General features: G+C 39.5%; 1 protein-coding gene across 10 annotated transcripts in view; it reads right to left on the bottom strand.

Moving 5' to 3' along the window:
* grik4 (glutamate receptor, ionotropic, kainate 4) overlaps window positions 1-22,556 on the bottom strand; it is a 334,323-nt gene that overhangs the window by 224,207 nt on the left and 87,560 nt on the right. For 9 of the 10 annotated variants that reach the window (XM_039786171.1, XM_039786191.1, XM_039786152.1 and 6 more), the window contains one exon: window positions 17,481-17,674. The exons of the other annotated variant lie outside the window; for it this stretch is intronic. The gene's annotated coding sequence lies outside the window, so the exon portion shown is untranslated. The remainder of the gene's footprint in view (window positions 1-17,480; window positions 17,675-22,556) is intronic. 10 annotated transcript variants of the gene reach the window in all.

Below are 22,556 nucleotides of genomic sequence, written 5' to 3' on the forward strand. Positions count from 1 at the left end.
CGCTAGTGTTCTGCTAAAATGTGTACTGTAGAAAGCTATCAACTGTTGGGAGCTCAAGCTGCTGTTGATTGTTAGCTAGATCTGTATTATGCTCAGAGTGACAGTGAAACCTTTAAACTTTGCTTAACATACTGGAGAAACTTTTTGGGAACACATATGCTCTATAAATAGAACTGGAATTTTGAAACAGTGCACTAAGTTTATGTGTTTGCGTAGGAGAGACAAAGAAAAAAGGAAAGACCCAGAGTGTCAGAGTTAGATAGAGAGAGGCAACAAAAGTGAAGAGGGGATACAAAGGCTACTGTATCAGAGAGAGATCCCTTACATGTGTTCACCTGAGAAACTTTGGAGCTCAAGGACATTGTGTCTGTGTTGTTTGGCAGGAAACATACAGCAGGGAGAGTACTTTTAAGAGATGACTTGTCTCGCTTCTGAAAACACTCAAATCTGGCTGTCACCATAAAGCATCGTAGATTGACGTGAAAAAGCCCCTGTTATCTATCACGTACAAAATGGGCAGCTGATGGAAGAAATAGAAGTTTGAAAAATGATGGATATGTATTAGTTGTCTCTTTTACTGAACTTTAAAAAATACTCACTGATGGGACTTAAAAAAATTAAAAAAAACTTACAATTGCCAGACAAATTCTTTCTCACTACGGCTACTTTATTACTCCCTGTAAGCAACAGCTCTAAGCTGCTATCCATTCATACAATTTCCCATTTACCTCTATTATACTATTAGTTTAGTCAAATCTCTCTCTGGTTCACACCAGAATATATAAAAAATGACGGTCATGTTCATCCATTGTGTAAGTCCTTTGGTAATCTTTTCTGTGCAACATGCAGAAAAGAGCGCCATATTATAGTTTTAAGTAAAAACAACCATGCCTACAGCCATGCACGCTCCTCTATGAGGCTATACTTTGGCACGATGGTGCTTTGAAATAAATGATGTTAACGTTAACATGCTCAAAATGACAGGCAGACCATTAGACCAATACTGCCATTCACAGAGTCAAAAACCATTAGCTGCACACTCATTTAGTTTTAATTGAGAAGAGCCAGTACTCCCGAGTGTGGATGAAAAGCTGTTAAGAGTGAAGTGGGTTAGTACGGACAGCAATTGTGGTTATCTGTTACTACATCCATGTACATTACTAGTATGTTTCCTGCCAAACAACACAAACACAATGTCTTTGCCAGAGTCATGGCATGAGTTTAATCTGCTTAAAAAAACAAGCACATTTTAATTAATGTGTATTTTAAGCTCAGCTATGACTGCTGTATTGAAAGACCTTTGAATTTGAATCCTGATGTTTCCATACAAAACATCTACCTAGGTCATTGAATTACTTTTAAAAAAGTCACCACACTTAAATGTGCTGTGATCAAATATAAGATATAGTAGGAACCTGGAAAGATAAGGCACTTTTCAAGGATTACTATACCACTGATCTAATTTGGATATGAAGAAAGAAGATTGTGGCTGATACATGATGATGACACTAATAAGAGCCTCAAGCAGAATGATTCAAAACATTTACTGTATGAACTATCAATAGAGAGTGAGCACACTTGAGAGAAGGTGAAATATCAAATCCCAGAGTTAAGCCTTGGCCTCAGAGCACTGCCTCCAGTCTCCCCGAGGATCCACTCTAGAGCTGGATCCGCATGCTAAGTGAGATCCTGTACAGTCAGAATAGAAACCACTAGAACACAGGCAGCATTAAGTGTCCACTCCACTGTGAACAGCCAACAACGGGGGATCAACTTCATACTCAACCACTAATGGGTCAAGCAATAGATAATGAATTTATGAATTGCATAAGTTATTAAAATAAGAAGCTGCTACAGTCAATTTAATGATACTATCTAACTTTTCTGACCACATTAACGTGAGGTACACTGTACATACCGAATCAAGATGTTTGAGTTAAAGATGAAAATCAGCATTAAGTGATTCTATTTAATTGATTAGTACATGTGTGTATACAAACATTATCAATTCAAATAAATCATGTAGGTTATTTAAAGAAAACATCCGTTTAACATCTGTTTAATTCATACAGCATGTTCTCAATTAAAGTGTTGGTAGGGATTGAGTTCATGTACGCACTGAGTTTATACACTGAACTGTTTGTGAAATTATGCAGCAGGGTGGCAATTTATTACCATGGCCTTAAGTCATTGCACTTAGACTCTAGAGTGATGGGGTCATTTTGCTCATGAGTAACACGTGTGTATGATTTGTTGATGCTTTTCCAGTGCTAGGTATAGCAGTTAAATGGAGCTTAGCAAAAGTCCAATCAGAAAGAAATCTTCATTCACTCTCCTCAGCACCTTCATTCATTACTTTCGCTCAGCCACACCTCTTGGCTTTTATCCAGTCATATACTTCCCTCTATTATCATATCACTTTAAAATCTACAAGGCAACTCCTTACAGCTTCACTTCACACCACTGAGTAAGCCTAAACGCTTATCCAGATTGATCTCTGCAAGGCCGACAGTACGATCTGCCTGTGGGCGGATCAACAGTTCACTGGTTGTTAAAAATTAAGACCACAATTGTTTGACTGGTGCAGAAGTTGTATATGAACTCAGTTTTATATCACATTTTAAATGCAGGACAGGGAGGCAGTGGTTCCACCTTTGCTCGCCACGCCTGGTCTAGCTGTACCCTAAAGCTACCACTCCACTCAATCACTAATCACAATCCACATTCATAAATCCAATTAGTTCTCCTTTGTGCTCTGCTTACAGCTCCTGAAGGTGATTGCAGCATCCAACCACCACCCACTCCACCGCTGTCAGACTCCATCTAAAATCAGAGTGGGGATAATGTCTTTGGGATAATACAACTGACAATTATTAGACTCATCCCCATAATCAATCTAATTGATGTCTGCACCAAAAGGCTTAAATCTACAGTGCATTCTTTAATTATTGTTTTATATCTATTGACTTGGTTGTAAAACAGATTTAGTGGTGAGCTAGGTGTTGAGGAAAAACAAACAAAAAAAAGATATTGATGGATGGATGAAATGTGAAAATGAGATCCAAAATCTCATCAGAAGTCTGTGTGCACTGGCTGCATTCAGATAAGTCCTCCAGAGCAGCACACAACTACTACTAATACCACTATCTGCTGGCTTCACGGCTTGTCCACTGTGAGCTATTAAACTGCTGCTGCATTCACCTCGAGGAGCTTCCCCCTCAGATCACTGCTGACCCGAGAAGCGATCAACCAAGTCCTGATTAATGGGTCTCTTAGCCTCCTTGGAAGCAATCACACTCAGAATGCTGGGCCAAACAGTAACAAATGAGACATTCAGCAATCATCCTTTATTGCATCAATAACCTTAGTTATCGATTAATCAGCATTACAATTTTAAAGGAGAAACGCGCCTTGGTTGGTGGTGTGACACGTCTCGATTTCACACCTAAAATGTCCTGCTTGCTTTTTCAGAAAAATGACCTTTTATTCCATTTCAGACAACTGGGCTCCCAGAGTGAAGATCTATACAGATGTTACTGGGGTAACCATGGTGATCAGCATACAGACGCAATCTGTGACTAATGACATTAAGAAATTGAGCTTCTAGGTACTTAAATAGATTTTTTCACTTAAAACTAGAACCGCCAGGCTCGTTAGGGGTACAATTTCCTCTAAATCTGACATCCAAGAGTGTCTGTATCCTTTAGTTCGCGCTGTTGGGCCATTAACACGCCATCAGTTTCCATCTCTACAGCTCAGTGGTTACATGTGTATAGCAGCAATGACATCAATCGACACGCAGCCCCCACAAACATACACAGCCGGGTAGCTTATCTAACACCTTGAACCTACATAAAACCGGTATACTATAAGCGGTGTAAAATGTGCTATTTGGCAATATATTTTTCGAAAAAAATATTTTCACACTGCCACCCAATGGAGTAATAGTCTATGGCAATGCAAAAGCACTGTATAGGCTATGGAACAAAAACTTAGATGAGTGCTATTTTGGCAAATAAGTTGGCTCCATTTAGCAAATAAAATATTTTAGTCTTACATGAATCTTGATTAGTAGGGTATACATTTTCACACACACACACTTTTTTTTTTTTTTTTTTTCAAGTAATGTTATGGGTCATTTGCGCTGAGAGGGAGTGACTTGTCCCTGTCTAAACAGTGTGGTGGTGGTGGAGGCGCTGGTGCAGCGCAGGGACAGAGGCAAAGCCTTCCCTTATCAATCTAATGCCTCTCCTCCTGAGGTAATCATTTCCACAGAGCAACACGGCATCTCATTAGGCTGATTTGCTCTCAGTGACAGTCAGCCTCAGACACCTTCACAACAAAAACTCTGGTGCCAAAGAAGGCAAACACTTAGAATATTAGACAATCTGATGGCAAATGCTCTCACACTTACAGTACATTGGTATTATTGCTTAAAGTGATGGTTCGGAGTAATTTCACCCTAGGGTCCTTTGCACCATGACCTCGAGCCAAACAACCCCCCAGAAGCTTTTTTTCACCTGGGTCGAACATTGGGAGAGTTAGCGTTATCAGCTGAATAGCTTAGTGCAGGCGCTAATGGATCCAAGAGCGTATCTTGTACGCTACTCCACTAATAATGCCCGAAATGATACCAAACTTCTACACTAGTACAAATAGGTTATGTACTCATAAAATGATGGATTGGAAAGTTTGTAAGTACACCAGGAGTTTATTTAAATAACACTTGCTGCTACTGCTACCGGCAGTAAGACGAGTGCTTAGGGACATCTACAAATTACAACACCGAAAAGAGATACAACAAAAATATTAGAAATTTAATGATTAAATAAGGTAGTGTCTCCAAACTTACCTCAATTATAACTTATCTCCTGCTAGTTGTACTACAGCACTTTTAAAAAATAAGTTAAATTAATAAATATTTTAGTTAATAATATAATATTTATCTCTTTTCGGTGTTGTAATTTGTAGACGTCCCTAAGCACTCGTCTTACTGCCGGTAGCAGTAGCAGCAGAGAGCAGAAGCCAGCAGGCAAGTGTTATTTTAATAAACTCCTGGTGTACTTACAAACTTTCCAATCCATCGTTTTATGAGTACATAAGCTATTTGTACTAGTGTGGAAGTTTGGTATCATTTCGGGCATTATTAGTGGGGTAATGTACAAGATACACTCTTGGATCCATTAGCGCCTGCACTAAGCTATTCAGCTGATAACGCTAACTCTCCCAATATTCGACCCAGGTGAAAAAAAGCTTCTGGGGGGGTGTTTGGCTCGAGGTCATGGTGCAAAGGATCCTAGGGTGAAATTACTCCGAACCGTCACTTTAAGTGCCATTTTCTATTTTGGAGCAGCATGCTGAATGACAATTAGTAGAAAATAGTACAGTAATACATAAACAACAACTTTTCTGCCAACTAGTTAGTAAATCAACTCATTTCAGATCTTCAGACAAATATATAAAATATATAATAGTACCGGGCTCTCAAATGACTGTGACAGGGGAGATATTCCTTTTAAATTCTAATATTACGTTAACAGGGGGGGAAAAATGGATATATGCCACAGAAAACACGGATATTTTATATCTCGTTCTAACACAGTCAGCAATACCCTTTAGCATTTTTTCTGAATGTGTGTGAATGCATTATTTGGTGTTTAAAATCCCCAAAACCCTCCTGAGAGAAAACCCCAGCCACAGGGGCAGAGACTATACAGTAATCACTCACTAACAGGAGAATTGAAAAAGGCCATGCCACAAAGACAAAGTGAGAGCAGGCTGAAAACAAAACAGGCCTTTTATGGATGTCCCATTACATGATTTGCTTCTTTGCCTGGGGCCTCAATCCATCCATCCACAGAACTCTGCTTTCAGGTGAACACACTCTCACCAAACTCCTACCACAAACATCTGCTTAAAGCTACATCTCCCTATCAACTCACACACAGGTGGGACCTTTAAACCAGGATATCATGGAACAACACATTTCGGATCATTACCAAACACACAGAGAGCCTGTTTAACAATCTTTCCTCTAGTATCAGACTCACTTCAACTTGTGGGATAACGCACCTTTATTCGTTTTCCTCACTTCTCCCAAATCTCACCTCTCTCTTTCTCTCCCCAACTGAGCTCGAGGAGATAAATGAAATGAGGCCTGGCATTTTCCCTGGACATTTTAATTAGCAAGTCTTTAATTCAGCCTGACCCCCTTTCAACTTTGATCAGCCAGCGGGAGTTCTGATAAGGACCTGTCCCTCACATGCAAACACCGGAGTTATTCAACAGCAAATTGATTCTTTGCCATTTGCAGATGCTCTGTACCTGTGCTGTCGTGGGAGAGCTGTTCACGGCTCAGTGAAAACTAAAAGCCCAACGAGAACGAATATATGGCACGTGAGCTGTGCTCACTCATCCCAACTCTCCATTCACTACTGCGTGGACTGTGACAGTGTTGAATACAAATGCACTTCTTGACTGTTAATGTGTAACAGTGTTAGCTTACAGCTCCAAAGACAATCATTGCGTTTCATTTAGTCTTAAAATGACATGAGCCTTGGGATTTATGAGAGTTAAAACTTAAGCAAAACTTTTGAATTGCATGTCCAAACCTTAAACTGAAAATAGCAGTTCATGTCATTCCTGCGTCACATTACACCAGGCTACAGGTCTTTGGAGGACCTGTTCTCTAAAACAATGATTCTCAAAGTGGGGCTCGTGGCACTCTGCCAGGAGATCTGTGAAAAGTGTTCCGATTCATTCATTTGAATTATCAATAAATAAATAAATAAATATCTCTTTTTTTTAACAAAAGGCTTTATAGTTTAACAAATAATATTGATAAACAAATCTATTACTCTTAGAGCCTGCAAAAGTTTAATACACGTCTAATGTATTTTTAATACATTTCTCATGTTGTTTTTTCACATAACTAATACTATAAGTGTAAAAACAAATAGGCTACGTCAAATTATTCCCAGTGACATCCACAAGGGGGTCTCCGTTATATTCTTTATCTTGTATGGCGTCTTTGGCTGAAAAAAGATTGAGAACCTCTGCACTAAAACACCAGAGGAATCAGCTGTACAGCTCTAGATCAGCTCTAGTTTTAACAGTATGCATCGCAGACGTACTCAGACTGAGACAGAACCAAAGTGGCAAGACAAATCCTCCCGCTGCTCTGTGTGTACTAAGCTGTGCCTGGCTACTCTGTGTGTGTGCTCCATTCCCTTTATGGCAAGGAGCACAGCCGACTGAAATCTTCTGTTCACAGTTGTCTCATTGAATAAAACAGACATAGTAGATAGTACTCTTCAAAAATGTGTTATTAAGGCAAATAATGATTTAACTGTGTTGCAGTCATTTCCTAATCCTTCACTTCTCTTGTAATGTGTTATGCTGCTTACAAATACAGACGGTATTTTCCCCCAAGACTGGAGATTAAATACATTAAACCCAGTGTTGAATAGGCATTATTACTTCACACATACAAAGCATACTCAGTGTACCCTTTAGACATTTTAGAACAAATGTGGACTTAGGACGTGTGTCCAATTTTTGGACCCATTACTACCTCTAACCAGCCATAACCAGTCAATTATCAGCAGAATCAAATGGAACATAGTGGTTTTATCAACTAGACAGAGTACGGTCTGCACCACTGTCTTCGTGCCACCAGGCAGTCGTAATCCAACTCTGACCTCTTCTGCCCCATTATCATTAGATCCACCAAGCAAAGTGGTCCCATCCATCAGCCAGCTTACCCAGTGACAGCAGCCAGTTTCTGTGCAACTGTGACTGGTGGTCTTTCCAATTTGTAAATGGGATTGGAGCAAGTCTACAAAAGGCTGAAACAATACCACCCCTCACCACACACCACTGGAGCCAGCCGTCGCATCTAGCTTTCCTACCCGCCGCTGCCCTTCATTCTTGTGCTGATCGTATCTGGAGATGCTGCGGTGACTTCGCACTGCACTCACTCATCAAACTCCTTCCCTACCTCTCATACTGTTTCTAATATCGGAGGTATCATGACTCTCTCCCTGCCTCAGTTCCTCTTGCTAAATCCCCTGACAGTCTCCTCTTCGGTCTTTCTCTGAACCCCTCTCTCTACTCCTTATTATCTCTCATCCGACGGTCTTTCATTTTCCTCTCACTTGGTCCTATCTTTAATTTTACCTCTCCTTGAAACTTCTCCATCGCTCCCTGTCCTTCTCTTTGTCTCTGATCTCAGACAAAGTACCTGTAGGATATTCATTGCCATTCAACAGGCAGTATTGGTCGTTCACAGTAAAGCAAGACATGGTCATTGATTCAACTTCGAGAAATACGCCCAGAAGAAAACTAACAAAACCAGTGAATTATGATAGAAGATTTGTGCAACAGAGTTTAACCGTGAATCTTTTATATACTTGCCAAGACTAGATAGCAGAAATTACAGTGCAAATTCATAAATAACAGTGACGCAAGTGGCTGAGAAGACCTTATGGTTATGTTTCATGGGTTTAGATTTTCCAATTATGCACCGCTGTGCCCCGATAAAGCCCAACAGCAGTTAATAATGCTGACAAAATTGTTGCTCCATGTTCACAGGCTGCACAACAGGATACAGTGAAAAACAGCCAAAGGTGAAGTTTTGAAGAAATGCTGCTTAGTCCTTTTTAACAAAAAGTAATGTATGTGTGAATGAAAGCCATGCAAAGCCAGCCTTAACAAGAGTAAACTGCTGCGTTTGATATTTTTCCACTTCCTCTCCTGCTACAACATAGAAAGAAAATTCAACGAAATACCAAACTACAAACAAACCCATCTCAAATACTTTGGCACAAACTCTTTTTTAAATGAAAACATTTTTGCAGCGTCCATTCTAATAATTTTTAAATTAATATACACTTCAATAGCTTATATCCCATACCCATAAGAGGGCTGACTAGTGAAATACTCACAGCTCTATACATCTAACTGCTATTGTTACTTCCTGCTATTGTTATACTGCTATTCACTGGCCAGATGCTGCCACTGATTGCAAGTTGAAAAGCGCCACAAGCCACACCAGCCTTCACCCATATGTTATTCAATTTAAGATGGTTGACTATTAATAACAGTACATTTATCACACGATAAACAAGGTATTTTTCCACTATATGATACAGTATGTGGTCTGTCTACAGTAATGTTTCTGTGTGAAGGCTGAGTTAAGCAGATGCTTCTTATGCTTTCATAATCTTCTTAAAATCCAAATACAGGGAACTGTGTTGCTATTTCAGAGGTATTCTTAAATAAATAATTTGTCATTCTGCTAATCTGTCAGTCAGTGACTCAAAAGCAGTTACACTGTCTAATTCATTCTGAGCTCCCTTCATAAGCTGCACTTCACCTTGTAAAAGTCTGCTTCTTAACTGTTTCTAAACCCTAAGATCCCCTCTACGCTTTCTCCCCCATGTATATTCGATGTGCTACACAGCCAAGGCTTACTGCGTGTGAATCATGTATTATCCCTTGTCCGTTGCTCCTGCGTGTACGTCTCTCCTTTCCACTAATTTCATTTTCAAGTAGGGCTGTCAGGCATGTGGATGGACTGTCTACTACATGACGTGGGGAGCAATGAACAATTTATATTCTGCCAGTTGAGCCACAATCACACGGCATCTTCACAATTGGTCACGTAAATATTGAGACAACTATTTAAACAGCTCTGATCAAACAGGAGTCAATCAAACAGAATAAATCAACACAAAGACGGAAAAATGTGCCTGCACGAGAGGGATGCAGACAGTGAAGCAAGACTGCAGTGATCTACCAACACAAGTTTTAAATAACACAAAAGGGAGTTGGACGCTTATGACATAAGCTCATAACGTCTGATAAAAAAGACTAAGCATGGTGATAGCCTTGTCTGTAATTCATACATCATACTTATGAAGAAAACAGTAGTGCTCAAAACCCTGTGATCCATCTACAATCCTTTTTTTGTACACTGACCCCGTTCCCTTTATTCTCACTTTTACCTAATTTATCTCCCACATTATCTCCCCTCCTTATGACCCATTTGCTGCTGCACATCAACCTTTTTTTTTACACTTTTTAAAACTCTCAACAACTCTTTTCTGAACATAACCTTCAAGCAGGGCAGCTATGGAAACGTACCTCTGTGTTGTACAGAGGCACACAGGTATGATGCAGATGATTTTCCTGATCTCTTCAGCACCCAGACCAAACCTCGCAGTCACACCATTTTAGCAGCTTTCTCTTCCTTACCCTCTCTGCCCTAACTCCGTAAATGAGGTACAGTAATTTTATGTCCAAGAAGCCTGTGAAATCACTGAAATGTTCTTCACAGATGCAGAAAAGGCCTAATTAGGCAGTTCCACACTGACCTTGTGCTTTAATCATAAACGAAATGTTCACAGCCTGGTGCTCCAAGAGTAAACATACAAAAGGCACACACACACACACACACACACACACACACACAGATCACTTGATTTTTGCAGATTTCTTCCTCAAGTCCTCACTTATGAAAGCTTTTGCTAATTGATCATCCACCCCCATCTGAATAAAATACCGTATTCCTTTTTTTCAATGCCTACTCATAACCATCATTGAAAGACATCATAGTGAGAAACCCCATCAACATTCCATTAGCAACTTTTCACGAGTAATGAGCATCCAGTGTGGTTTTTAGAAACAAAATTATAGCTTTTACTGTCTCTCACGAAGCAGACAACTGTAACCCCTAGTTATACTGACTTGACAGTGCAACAACGCACATCATTTTAGCAATGATAACTAAAAACAAATCTGATCTCTGTGAGTAATTTTGTCAATTATTTATTCCTTGTTTATTATTGAATAATAAAAAAAAATGCTGTGAATGTCTCTTGGAAACAAGAAAGGACAAATACAATTGAGAAAAATCATCCTTTCCTGAAATTTCTTCTAAATAAGTTGATATGTAGGCTATTGTCATGTGACATATATTCATCCCGCTTACCTTTTTAGTCCAAAGAGAAAGATTTTAGATCTCATATTTTAAGAATATTAAAGGTCCCATGGCATGAAAATGTCACTTTGAGTTTTTTTTATTTTATTTTTTTATTTTTATCAGAACAAGGTACATTGAAAATATTCAGTGACAAACAATGTTAAAGGCTTTGATTTTTCAAATTTTCACCTACAGATTCCTATCCCAACACAACAACCCCAGATAGAAATAAAATGAAATAAAAATAATAATAATAATATATATATATATATACACACACACACACACACACACACACACACACACACACACACACTCACCTTAAAGATTATTAGGAACACCTGTAAGATTTTTCGTTAATGTGATTATCTAATCAACCAATCACATTGCAGCTGCTTCAATGCATTTAGGGGTGTGGTCCAGGTCTAGACAATCTCCTGAACTCCAAACTGAATATCAGAATGGGAACGAAAGGTGATCTAAGCAACTTTGAGCGTGGCATGGTTGTTGGTGCCAGACGGGCTGGTTTGAGTATTTCCCAATCTGCTCAGTTACTGGGATTTTCACGCACAACCATTTCTAGGATTTACAAAGAATGGTCTGAAAAAGTAAAAATATCCAGTATGCTGCAGTCCAGGGGGGCAAAAATGCCTTGTTGATGCTAGAGGTCAGAGGAGAATGGGCCGACTGATTCCAGCTGATAGAAGACCAACTTTGACTCAAATAACCACTCGTTACAACAGAGGTATGCAGCAAAGCATTTGTGAAGCCACAACATGCACAACCTTGAGGCGGATGGGCTACACCAGCAGAAGACCCCACCGGGTACCACTCATTGCCACTAAAAATAGGAAAATGAGGCTACAATTTGCACGAGCGCACCAAAATTGGACAGTTTAAGACTGTAAAAATGTTGACTGGTCTGATGAGTCTCGATTTCTGTTGAGACATTCAGATGGTAGAGTCAGAATTTGGCGTAAACAGAATGAGAACATGGATCCGTCATGCCTTGTTACCACTGGGCAGGCTGGTGGTGTAATGGTGTGGGGGATGTTTTCTTGGCACACTTTAGGCCCCCCTCGTTTAAATACCACAGCCTACCTGAGTATTGTTTCTGACCATGTCCATCCCTTTATGACCACCATGTACCCATCCTCTGATGGCTACTTCCAGCAGGATAATGCACCATGTCACAAAGCTTGAATCATTTCAAATTGGTTTCTTGAACATGACAATGAGTTCACTGTAGCCCCACAGTCACCAGATTTCAACCCAATAGAAAATCTTTGGGATGTGGTGGAAAGGGAGCTTCGTGCCCTGGATGTGCATCCCACAAATCTCCATCAACTGCAAGATGCTCTCCTATCAATATGGGCCAACATTTCTAAAGAATGCTTCCAGCACCTTGTTGAATCAATGCCACGAAGAATTAAGGCAGTTCTGAAGGCAAAAGGGGGTCAAACACGGTATTAGTAGGGTGTTCCTAATAATCCTTTAGGTGAGTATATATATATATATATATATATATATATATATATGCATGCATGCATACATACATATACATACATACATACACACATACACAATAAATAAAGGAAGGGGGGGTCCTCAAATTACTTTAAAGAGGGAGGAGTATATTCTTTTCAAAATAGTTTATTAAAGGGTCCCATGTTTTGTACTTTATGAGGTTTTTAACACTAATATGCATTCCCCCAGCCTGCCTATGGTCCCCCAGTGGCTAGAAATGGTGATAGGTGTAAACCGAGCCCTGGGTATCCTGCTCTGCCTTTGAGAAAATTAAAGCTCAGATGGGCCGATCTGGAATGTTCTCCTTATGAGGTCATATGGAGCAAGATTACCTCCCCTTTCTCTGCTTTGCCTGCCCAGAGAATTTGGCCCACCCGTGAGAGAGACATCATGGCTTTCAAACGAGCAAAGTGGCAGTTGGTCAAGGCCACACCCCCACCTTCCACCTTGCCCCCCCCCCTCTCTCCTCCTCAATAGCTACAGACACAGAAATGGCACATACTAAGGAAAGTTCATTGTGGGACTGGCTTTAGTGGCTGTAATTCTGCACCAAGGCTGAATTTCGGGAAAGAGACTTCAGATACAGTATTAGGGGACCACTAAGGTCTATATAAAAGCATCCAAAGAGCACCATGTCATGGGACCTTTAATAGTCAACACAATTATTTTATTATTATTATATTATGATGAAGAGTTTCCCAGTGTATTTACTGTCTCTCCAGTAGGTCTCTGGTATGCTGATGACCTAGTGACTTCAATCCTCATTTATGCAATTATGATTTACAAATTACATTTCAATCACTATTAATCAAAGAAATATCAGTGACATTAGGTTTGATTATTCACCATCATTTAAAGATCCTAGGTCAAAGAAATGTCCCAGATATTTCCCTCATTGACTCGATGTTTCTCTTTGAACAGTAATTAGCTGAACGGCAACAGCACATTGAAAGAGGCCAGATGGCATTCAAGCTGGATTGGTGCTGTGGTCAGCTTAGGCATCCCAAACAAGTTCTTCTTTAGCCTCCAGTATACAGTAGCTGTCTGCCAGAGTCCTTGTACCTGTCTGCCTCAGTAATCTTCCAGGGAGCAGACAAACATCAGTGGGCCTTATCTCTACTCCTCAGGAGCAGCCAGCAAAAGAGGTAGGGAAAAGGCAGGTGGCCCAGAGGCAACACAGACAGGAGCAGACTAAGGCAGACTCATGCATTCAGTCAACACACATGTACAAACAGCTCATTAAACACATACACACGCATCTCAAACCACACACACACACACACACACACACACACACCATAAAACGTATTCTGGAAAGAGGGAACTGAGTTCATCAGACATGCACTGTGTTTCTGCTAAGCAGGTAAAGAATAACTTGCTACAGGCATCAATGATGCAGTGAACAAAGTGCAGCAAAGATTATTTTCTGAGCATGTCACACCAGAACCAGTTCACCATTTCCAGTACGGCTGAGGAGAAGGATTTACCCAGTGGCAATATTGAATGCTGCGGTTGACACACACACTGAGGGGCTATAATACACCATCTGCTCCAAAGTGATATTCAATACTTGCATCTCATGCAAGATTGCACATGTGGGCAATGAAATTGAAACCATCTCCTCAAACCACTTTCCTTGAGCCAAAGTCAGAAAAAAGTCAAATTCTGTCAGTAGTAGATTTCACAGGGCACTGGTGCCTCAGAGAAATCCAATGTCTTTACAGCATACTGTGTGTTCTGGCATTTGTATTCACAGCATACTGGAGCTGCCTGTGGGGGATGTGGTGGCTTAAAAAATATGAAATGCGTGTTATCCTGCATATGAATATGAATTTGTTTTTTCTGTCACTGGCACACTTAAGAGTTTGTAATATTACATAGGCTAAATAAGTGCCATTACTTTCCAAGGAGCGTGTACATGTGTGTGTGCATGTGTGCGCGTGTGTGTGTGTGTGTGTGTGTGTGTGTGTGTGTGTGTGTGTGTGTTAAAGATATCTTTTGTTACAGTAGGCCTAATTGAAAGGTTCCCATCATTGTTTGTACACACTGAACATATCTATCTGGTGTAACACCAGCACTGACACGTGCAATCTGTTAGCTTTCAAATCGATTTGATGCGGATTTAAAAGGAGAATTTTGCACCAAGGTGTAAAAGAGAGGAATTCACAGTGAAAATCTGAACTCTGAGAAACGATGATATGTATGCTACCCTGTGCTTCTAACACCCGGTTTGATTCTATAAAAACAAGCTGAGTTGATTGATTGGGCAAATCCAGATCCTCTCAGTATTCACCTATAAGCCTCCTGTGATTCTTTCTGATCTGAACAGAGCACCGCAGGTAGCAGTTGCAAGGAAGCCTCCAGACAACAACATATCCTGTCCTGTAATAAACAACACTGGCAAAAACTCTGACACACTCAGCCATTTGCTATAGGGTACAGTCTGACACCTTTATCTAAAAATACACCATTTCTGCAGCTTTTGTGAGCTGGTTTTGTCAGAAACCAAATAAATACATGTAAGAGAGGTCACAAAGAAAGTAGAGATGGAGAAAGGACAGAAAGCCGTTGCATGCTGACACTTTCTGCCCTTTTTTATGCAGTCAGAATGTAGGATAAAAGGTTGCATTCTTGTTAACAGAACAGAGATTAGCCTGAGACAAGACAGATGATGACGTTTTACTCAAATGCTGCTGCAAACTCATCATTATTATTGGTTATTGGTATTGGCCAAGATTTTCATATATGTGCATACCTATTTCATACAAAAATAAATACTTCAGAATCTTAAAACTACATGTAGTTTAGCTTGATATGCAAACACACAAGATGTACTGATATATCAAAAATGTCATCTTTATCCTAAAACTTTACTGTATACTGTATCATCAGTTCTAACCAATCCATGCATTTTCAGCACTCAAAGTGTGTTGTTTTATTAGTTGTTCATTAGTCGACTTTCATTTTATGATTAGGATTAATTTGTAAGGTATATACTGAAAAAGAATATGGCAAAAAGTTGCTGCATTTCCTAGTTTGCTCAGAATTTAAGCATTTGCTGAGTTTGTTGACGAAAAAAGTAATGTTCTGACTACAAATAAGTCTGTTTCCATTGTTGAGAAGGACCTTTAGTATTGTGTAAGCCCTCCCTCTAAACTATAGGGCTAAAGAGGAGCCAAAGAGGGCCTTTTGCACAGGAGCTTTGCAAAATGTGGAATGATTGACACTCAAACTGGCTGTCACAAAAAAAAGAGAAATCCAGGATATGCGCTTCTTTAAAAAGAAAAAAAACTTAGCATGGGGAATTTCTATTAAAACTGAGTCTTATTTGATATGTTGAGAAAATAAGAGAGGATACTAAAGGTACAAGTTCATCTGCCAGGCTTGGTGAGACCACTCAGGAGGAGAAACCTAAAAAAAAATACAGTTATGGATCCATTTTACATGGATGGCCAAAAACCTCTCAGCTGAAGAAATTTCAATAAAATAATCCCCTTTCACGCAAACAGTGCTGAATTATAGTCCAATAAGCAGCTTTTGTACCCATTGTGGTGCTCACAGAGAAGAACGGAGAGCATGTCACTGTTAGGTTGCTGTGAGCTATCTATTTATTTTTTCCAACTACAGTAGGGACCCAAATTGGCCTTGAAGAAAAGATCTTTTTAGCCATTAAATTACAGTGACCACACTCAATTCTGTAGCAGCAAGTACTTCTTAAGCAGCTTAAAGGAAAACTTGACCCTGGAAGCTGTTATAATGTTACAGTTAATATATCATCAGCCTGTGATGTTCAGTGTGTCCAGGGAATGGAGGTAATTTTGTGGTGTCAAAATGATTCACCCTCTTGTTGCGTCCTTATTGTACTTTAACCTGAATGCCTCATCTGCCTCTAATTCAGTTAGCGTTTTCCTGCATTTTCCAGAATTACTTTCAACAACTCCCAGAGAACTTGCCTGGACTTGTCGCATTCACCAATGCTTTTATTTATTTTATAGATAGGAGCGAGCAATGTAGAATACTAATCACAATAGTAAGAGCAAAAGTGTGTGTTTTCCTTGGCTCGGTTGTTTCACTCACAGATCTCACAAGACCAATGCAACGCAACCGTTTTGGAATCGCTGACCAAACTGGAGACGTGGCCAGCTACACAGAGGTCCATCCTGATGTTTTAGATTGCTGACATTTTTATACTCAAATTAAACTCTTGAACCCAGATATTCCCTCTTCAGTAGCGTCAATATTATAACAGGCTTTTTCAACAATCTACAGTACAACGTTGTCAAAAATAGATTCTCTCTCTGCTTGTCCTATACCTGCTTCATTACAGTGATGCTACTGAACCGTGTGTGATCTTTATTTTGAGTGAAATATTCAAATCTGATATGCTGATATGATGTATGGAGTATCACATTAAAAATAAAAATGATGCCTGTGCATTATTTCTACATATTCTCTTTAAATTCAGCATGGCATATTTAGTATCTTTGGACACTTTTGGAACTTTGCTAAAATAGAATTCCAATATATTTAACAAAAGAAAACTAAATATGTTTGTAATGATGGGTCGAGTAAATGAGTTTAAATAACATTGTACCTGTGCTGAAAAGATTTGGTATATATATATATACACAGTATATATATATTTCTAAATTTGCTTACTGATTACAAAATACACTCAGTAATGCAGGGTATATCACCAATAGTTGTTTTTTTTATACTTATATCACTTTCACACTTTCATAATTTCCTAAAAAACATATAAAAAGTCGGATAAATCTCAATGCTTACTTCCTTTAGTCCCTCTTACGTCAAAAGATGATGAGATTTATGGACATGACAGGACGAGAGACCTTAGCCTAAACTCATTGTGATTCATTATGGCCTCTCCCTCCTTCACTCGTCACTCTCTCCATGCGGTCATTGAATAGGGCAGGTGAGTGGCGGCTGATTACCAAACATCTTCTCCTACCTTTGATCTCCTGAGGTGTGGGGCTCTAATCCATCTTGCAGCAAAGGAGGCTGTCTGATCTGGGTGGTTGTGTTAGCCACTTAGCTTCTCCTCATCTCACATACACATCGAGTGTGTGCCCCCGGCTCTCGCACAAGTGTGTATATACACACACACAGTTTGGGCTCTGAATGCTGCGATGCTGCGCACACACACTGTAAGAGAAAAAGAAATTCAGAGATTTCTGAGTCAGAAAACACAAAAAGAGGATGAATAGGATTTTATGAAGCATGGACATAGACATGTTATCAGGGAGCGCAATCAAGGGTTGCACAGGGTTTTAGTAATCCTGAGACATGAAGACATTCTATTGTTGTAGACCCCCTCAGGGGAGCATACGGGAAATCAAAAAGATGCTTAAAAGGCATGCTTTGACAGTAAACTATACATTTTCAAAAGCAACTTCAGAACAATGGTATTGCATTATAAATCATATTCCTGGTCAGGTATCAGCTTCTGCAGTCCTATTACAAATGCTGAGGCCAGCCATTTAAAGAGCATACAGTTTGGAATCTGCACTGCAGTTTCAAAGTTCACGGTCCCGTTTTGCTGATGGTCTTGTTTTACTGTTTGTCCCTTACTTAGCTATGATACCCTTCCTCTTTATAAAGTGTATTCAACATTTTTCATACTGTCACTACACATACTCATCAGCATTCAAAACAAGGCCTATTGCAAGACAATTTCCACGGTGGATGAGAAAGTAAATGTCACTTACAAGATGAGCATTAATCTCATGTCATTGCATTTTAATGGCACCCTTACTAAGAGGAGAATTAAACTTCTTCCCAGAGATGAACCGAATCACTTAGCACCATGGTGAAATCGCCCTCCTGCGTCACAGCAGATGCACAACCTGCCATGCCACCAACTGCTAGCACATATAAACTACAGTACACACATAATAAACCCAAGCATGCACATGTACATGCACCAGTGACTTCATTAAGTGTTAAAGTCATAAACAGGTTCTCGTAACTATCGTCACACCATCTGAATTATTGATTCTCAACTTGATGGTCAAAGATTGAACAAAGGTTGGTTTTCTATGAATATTAAGGCTGTTAGGTGTACAATTTGAAACTTTCTGGCTTTAGAACCATCCAGTGGTGGTATCAAAAATGATGATTTGATAGACAGCAGTGCATTGCAACCACTACACCCTTAGTTCCACTGATCCCACCTGGGGACACTCACTGTGTTGGCATGCTCTAACAGAAGTGCTTGTCAGTTGGTCAAACAACCAGTGAAACCACCTCCGCCCAGACCTTTCCAATGTCAGCATTGGTGGGGCCTGTGCCTATCTACTTCTGTAACTTTCAAAAAGTTGCAATCCAACATACACGCCCACTTGACTCAGTGATTGGCCAGGTGCGTGGAGGTAAGAGAGAAAGCAGTGTTTGAACTTTTTTTTTTTTTACTCCTTTAACAACTATTGTTGACTCTTTTCATGAGAGCAACACTAAGAATGTCTTCCAAAGAAGACCATAATTAACCATAATCGCGTCTCGCACCTCTCTATGACAGCTGGCTTTTCACTCCGAATTCAAGCACTTTAACTTTCCGTGATCGGAAAACACATTGTACACACAAGCTCTTTTCAAGAAAACCTCCACCTTCCTACCCCATTCAGACAGACATTGTGACGTCTGTGGTCTGAAGTATGAGTAAACCATAGAAATAGAATCAGAGTAGAACGGATATTCCCATTCAAATCAACATAGCAGGATGGTCAGAGTGGCGGCCATTTTTATGTGTACTGTTTCCATTGCAAAGAACTGTGAGAGTAGTAGCGGGCTAACTTCCACATAAACTTCCATATAAACTGACTTGCGAAAAGTCGCAGACTCACTGAGGTGAGGTTTTGCGACAAACGAGCAGAGTAGTATGAAGCATGGACAGTTTTTTTGCAGTACGTTCGTTACCTTGCCGCTAAGGAGGAATTGAGGATCGCTGGATTTAATTGCTTCATATTTCTTCACTTCACTTCACTTCTGTCTTGGTAAGCTGTCAGGAAAACGGAATACTCAAACTAGCGTATTACACTTTACGGTCCCACTGATGTGTGTTGTCGCCATAAAAACTAATAACCACCATTTTCTCATGAACTAGTCTAATGGCCATAGCAACCAGGGTTATGCGTGGGTTGTAGGATGCCCAGTTTTGGTGAACTGGCATTTATATCGGGGATGGAAATTAAATGATAATGATGTTAAAACCTCATTCAACCGGCTACTCAAAAAGAAAATTGATTATTATTACACATTTTCTTAAAAAATGCAATGGAATATGTGGGATATTTATGCAATTTTATGCAATGAAATTGAGGGAACTTGCAAAAATTGCAGGAACCTGCAAAAACTGCGTTTTGATGAAAAAGAGAAAAAAAAAGGGATTCCCCCAACACCTTGCTTTTCGATGATGTTCGCGTCACTTCATAACGTTCCCATGGCAACAGGGGAAAATGGCTGCTCTTGTGTGAAGTAAACGCAACATTTTTCAACTTTCTGCTAAGATATATGTGACTTTTTTGCAACGAAAATGCGGGGATTATTAAATCATGCAAGCCCCGCATATTTTGCGCGGAAATCGGCAATTTATGCAGCGAAAGTGTGGCGTATTTGAAAAAATGCAGCCCCCACATAAATATGCGGACTTTGACTGATTATGCATTGAATTGTGCGATCGCATAATCACGTATTTCTGGAGGGACGGAAAAATGGAGCGAGAAAGAAAGAAACAAAGAAAAAAGAGAGAAAAGGGGAAAGAGCGAGAGAGTAAGAGAAAGCATATGTAGTCAAGTGAAGGTGAAGACATGACTGATGACTTGAATTAGTAATCATTTGATGCAATTCTCCAGTTTAGCAGTGCAGTGTATTGAACTAGATTGGAGACTGGATTCTCTGCTAATGGTGACAACCAGAGATTAACCTGTGACAGGTGTTGTGTACGAGTGAGCCCAAACACGTCTCTGGTATGAAAGGGATATAAGAATGAAGGGCTGAAAGCGCAACACAGACTCCACCACACTGGGACAAACAACAACTTGTGCTATCAGAATCATTTGAAAGATGTTATAATCAAATAAATCACATAATGGCTTAGTGGATTACATAAAGTATGTACTTTACAAACGCAATTGATGAATATTTCATAAGCAAAGCATCACTGCAGCAGACAAGTCATAGTTTCATCGCTATCCAACTCTCGTATTGGGTCATCTAGACAAAACCGCATGCTATTATATTGTCGATAAACAATGGCTTAGTTCTGCTGGTTTGTCTCTGCAGTTTTGATCTGAGGTTTGTCTGACTCCTCTGTCGACAGACTGTAAAACACAATGCTGTGACTTTATCATGGCACAAGGAAAACAGAGACTCTGCTAGCACTGCTACTGCTACCAACGCAGATTTGTCTTTAAAGTCCTCCAGTGGCTCAAGTACATTTACAGAGATGAATCAATTGTTCCATTCAAAGCGCTGTTTTATTCAGTCGGGAAATCTTCTTGTCTGCAATTACTTGCAATATGTTTTAAAGAATGTATGTACTGCATACAGCTTGAAACAATTTACAGTAGGCACAGAATAAAAGGTTTGATCAAATGAATACTTTAAGCTCTTGGAGGGGATGTGGGATAAATAATAATGGGGAAACTTTTGAAGTGCTGACATATGTAAAGTTTCAGCAGAAAGGATATTGTTGCTGAAGCCTACTCTCCTCATTTCCCCTCTGTCTTCCTCTTTCCTCACCCTTTTTCCATTATTCTCTCTGCTTTACAGCCTCATGCTGCTGCTGCTGCTGCATACAAGCCAAACGTACAGATTCTGTTTCCTGTCAAACACTGCCCAAAGGACTAAAATCCCTATTGTACTGCCTTCCATTACACATAAAAAAAAACACAGTAACCTTTACATATTTTAAGCAGTGGCATTGAATGGAAAGCCTCAGTTACAGCCTTAATGCATCAAATAAACGGTGGCGCTTTCTTTTAAATGTCATCATTTTCACATCATGTAGACTCTGAGTAAATGTAAATGAAAAAGGTAGAAATGCTACTTAAGTTTCTGGGCATTCAATTTGTTTTAAGACAAGAACATGTTGAATTCAATGTATTCATGATGGTTTGCAAATTCCCCTTGGCTATTAATCCACTGACTAAATCCTAGGTGCTGAACATGTTTGCAAATAGCTTCACAGCATGTGCATATTATTTTGTATGGAAAGAGAAATGAGTAATTATGTTTTGGTTGAAATATATCTGGTATGTTTGTGATGTAGTAAAATAAAAACTGCTAGGCACATTTAAAAATATACACAACCACCACACAACAAAAGCTACATTATGAAAAGACCTGATGAAATTATTCTCATGTATTTTGGACCATTTGCACTGAGAAATTATTAGCCTTAGGCTTCAGTTTTTCTGCAAACTCACATTCTCAACAGGAATTTGGTTTGTAGTTGTCTTGAAAATGAAGGCAGACATAGCTAATGCCCAGGTAATATTGATGTATGTTTCAGAAGCAAGTGTTAACTCTTTACCAAGTATTGTATTCCCGAATATTATCATAAAGACATACATAATGTTAACATAGCAAGTAGGGGTGGGAATCACCAGAGGCCTCACGATACGATATCATCACAATACTTATGTCACGATACAATATTATTGCGATTTTAAAGATTCTGCCATATATTGCAATTTATTACCTTTTTTCCAACTTCAAATTTTTCCCAATTTCAAATTATGTCCCCAAAAGAAAACTTTGTCAACATCTGTTTTATCCAAAAAGACACATTTCTCTGTTTGTTCATCTCACTTCAATTTTATTGCTGCAAAATGGGATTGTCAAGCAGACAAACTGACCAACACAGTTATAATAAAAGATCAATACTTGGCATCTGTGTATCGATACAGTATTGCCACGGAAAATATTGCGATACTATGCTGTATCGATTTTTTCCCCCACCCTTAATAGCAAGTTGTACAAACAACTTACTGGCCAACTTTTTAGTAATTATCAGTCTATTTAAAAC

Source organism: Perca fluviatilis, chromosome 2 (genome assembly GCF_010015445.1).
Source record: "Perca fluviatilis chromosome 2, GENO_Pfluv_1.0, whole genome shotgun sequence".
Taxonomy (NCBI): Eukaryota; Metazoa; Chordata; class Actinopteri; order Perciformes; family Percidae; genus Perca; species Perca fluviatilis.